General features: G+C 38.0%; 1 long non-coding RNA gene across 2 annotated transcripts; it reads left to right on the top strand.

Moving 5' to 3' along the window:
* Window positions 1-526: 526 nt before the first annotated feature.
* LOC109958576 (uncharacterized) lies at window positions 527-2,129 on the top strand. 2 transcript variants are annotated; one of them, XR_002274701.1, is made up of 4 exons: window positions 527-663; window positions 1,434-1,545; window positions 1,652-1,768; window positions 1,849-2,129. It is a non-coding gene; the product is annotated as an uncharacterized LOC109958576 (long non-coding RNA). The 2 variants fall into 2 exon arrangements; XR_002274700.1 differs by having other exon boundaries at window positions 528-663; window positions 1,652-1,762.
* Window positions 2,130-2,942: the final 813 nt, after the last annotated feature.

Genomic DNA, 2,942 nt, shown 5'->3' with positions numbered 1-2,942 from the left:
ATCAATCACGAGCGTCCCCCTCATGGACGCTCCAGAGCTGCCAACACCCACCAGCAACGGCTGTCCATTGGGCTGCAAAAGCCCTCCTACACAGAAAAGGCCTGTTGTAGCTAAAGACACTTTAAAATGTAAGTGAGCAAAATCAGAATATTTGAAAATAAATGTAAATTTAAAATTGAAATGATAGTTTAGTGTTTGTTGTAATTATGTATATTTCATTCATCGTTCATTTATAAAATTATAAACAAAATTTATTTATGCCACCAGTCTTACAGCGCTTTAATTTTTAAGATATATATGCTAAGTTCATCTTTATCATAGATATATTAGTGTTACAACCTACAAAAGATAGTGTGTTGATATGAACAGTTTCTAATTTTACCAAATAAGATTTGCAACAAACCAAATAGCCGAAAATTCGGTTGTAAATTCAGCGATTTATGATGATTATATTGTGGATCGCCCTCTTGACTCAATACACATACAAGCATTAAGAAGCGACATGTCCCTGCCCCAATATGGCGGCCGCGTTGACGCATCGTCGTAATGAACACAGACAGCAGTGGCGTATGTCTGTCCCCTGCTGGTCGACTCCGTACATACAATAAAGTTACATCATATCCGGGAAGCGATTTCAATTTCACACAGCTGGTAAAGGTGAAGGTACGTGAAATGAATCCGTTTCCATCTAAGTTAGTTTATAAGATATCTAATGTTTATCACTACGGAAAATATTATAGAAGCAAATACTTGTGACAACATGGCGGATTTATTAAGGAAACGTTGTTTTAAACTCTCGGAATGGTTGCAATGTAGGTGCTGTGTTTCTGCGGAGTTTTTAAAAATGATTTATTTTCTAATTTGTTGTCTAGTCTGAAGGCTTGTGTTAAATGCCCAGAGTAAAGGTGAAAAGGTATGACTGGTTTTAACTGAGGATTATTACTTGCAGCCCACGTGAATATAGTGAATGGGTATATGAAAGACACATGGCTGGATTAACCTCTTGAGTGGCTCCACATTTTCTTCGCCCACTCAGAAGCCAACCAGTAATCTAGAGGTGAAATGATTGTTTATTTGATTGGCAACAGTTGGTAACAAATTGTCATTTTTCAAGCATAAATATGCCAAAAACTGATACCAGTTTCAAGTATAAAGATTAGCAGTTTTGCTGGTTTTCATTTGATGGTAAATTCAAAATGTCCCCAGTCAATACATCTGAGTGTTTCCCACAGTTTTCTGAGAGCATTAAAAAAAATGAAATTGTCAAATGTACTGATATTGAAAGTAATCCTCTGCAGCCTTACGGCCTATCATACAATAATCCCAGCCTGCCTGAAGCTTTGTTAAATTACTTGACAGCAACAACTTGACTTGTTAGGATATGCGCTGTAAACTACAGGGAGATTTTCTTCTGTATTTTATTCATTATGCAGACTTTTCCAGCGAGGCTGAGCCTGCAGTGGCACTGTCCTTTCCTGTAGTGTCTGCTAGAGAGACATGGGGCTGTTTGAGGCCCTGCTGTGACGCTTCATGGCAGGGTTATAGGTAAACCTCAGACATTTGTCATCTTGGGTTTAAGACGGTCAAAATTCTCTTTGCACTGCTCTTGTCACTTGGTAGCTTCTTGACTAAACACTGATTTGCTTCACAGGAAACGTCCGGATGGCCTTAATAAAACCAGTTCCCCAGTAACTGTGTGCACTAGTGCTGGGGCTCATCACTGACCCAAAGCTTCAGGTTTCACCAATACAAGAAGACTGAGGTGCAGGTGCTCGTCCAGCTCAGTCTGGTGTTCCTTCATGTCTTTATAAAAACACATTTATTCAACTTTCTCTTGGTTCTTCATAGATCTTGAGGTGGAGAACCAGTTCGTCTGCTGTGGAAACATGTGATGAAAGTGTTTTAATCACCTCCCAGTGTTAACAAGTGCTTTTTGCACTGCCCTTGTTAACTATCGTGTTAAATGCAGGTTCCTATAGAGACATGGTGATGTGCCTTTATATGTGAAGCAGCAAAATAAGGACCTAGTCTGACTCCATTTCCTCTGTAATCATCCAAATCACCTAAGAAAAGAAAAAAGCTAAACTTATGTAAAAGGTAAAATTATAATTGAAATGTTTAATTGTTGCCAGAGCTTGTTGTGAAACTGAAATAAACCTGACCTAAAGACATTTGCTGTGGTTGTAACTGATTTGTAACTATTCAAACAGCTTGCACATTTACAATATTACAGATTTATCGAAATAAATTGAGTGTACAGCTGATTTCACATTGTTTTGGATAGATACATTTATACATTATCTGTTTCTCCTATACTTTTCACATACTTCCTATTTTGAATACGCACTTTTTTTAAATTTATTTTTTAATTCCTATTGCCTTACAAAGCACATTGAGAACCTGTACTTGAGTCAAATTCTTGTGAGTTTAACATGCTTGACTGATGGAGCTGATTATAGTTTGGACATTGACAGCATCAGAGTGCGGTGATCGTGATCTTGTGGAACAGGATGCAGCGTTGCAGTACAGTCATAGTTGGTGTTAGGCTACATGTACAGTTATGCAACTTTAAAAATTAAAATATTTAGTTACTTTGAGATTAAAGCTCTTTGAGACTAACTTGTGAGGCGACAGTGCAAATCACTGCACTGCCAGCAATTACATGTGTACTTTACATGTAATTGTGTACAACAACACACAAACCTGACACTGCAGTTTTCAATGCTAGCAAAGGTCGATACAGTCATTTGAATGTATCCACATAATGTAGCGGCGCCTAGCTTTTGTATAATCCACTGAGCAGAGCAAACAAAAAAGTTGGGCTACTAGAATTCATTTATAGTATGTGCAGCCCTCAGAGGAACATAAGCAGCAGGACTCTGTACTGTAGAAGGCAATGTCCATCTATTGCCATAAAATTCTGTACAAACATTTGTAGTCCC

Source organism: Monopterus albus, unplaced genomic scaffold, assembly GCF_001952655.1.
Source record: "Monopterus albus unplaced genomic scaffold, M_albus_1.0 scaffold34.1, whole genome shotgun sequence".
NCBI lineage: Eukaryota > Metazoa > Chordata > Actinopteri > Synbranchiformes > Synbranchidae > Monopterus > Monopterus albus.
This window is presented reverse-complemented; position numbering and strand designations above follow the sequence as displayed.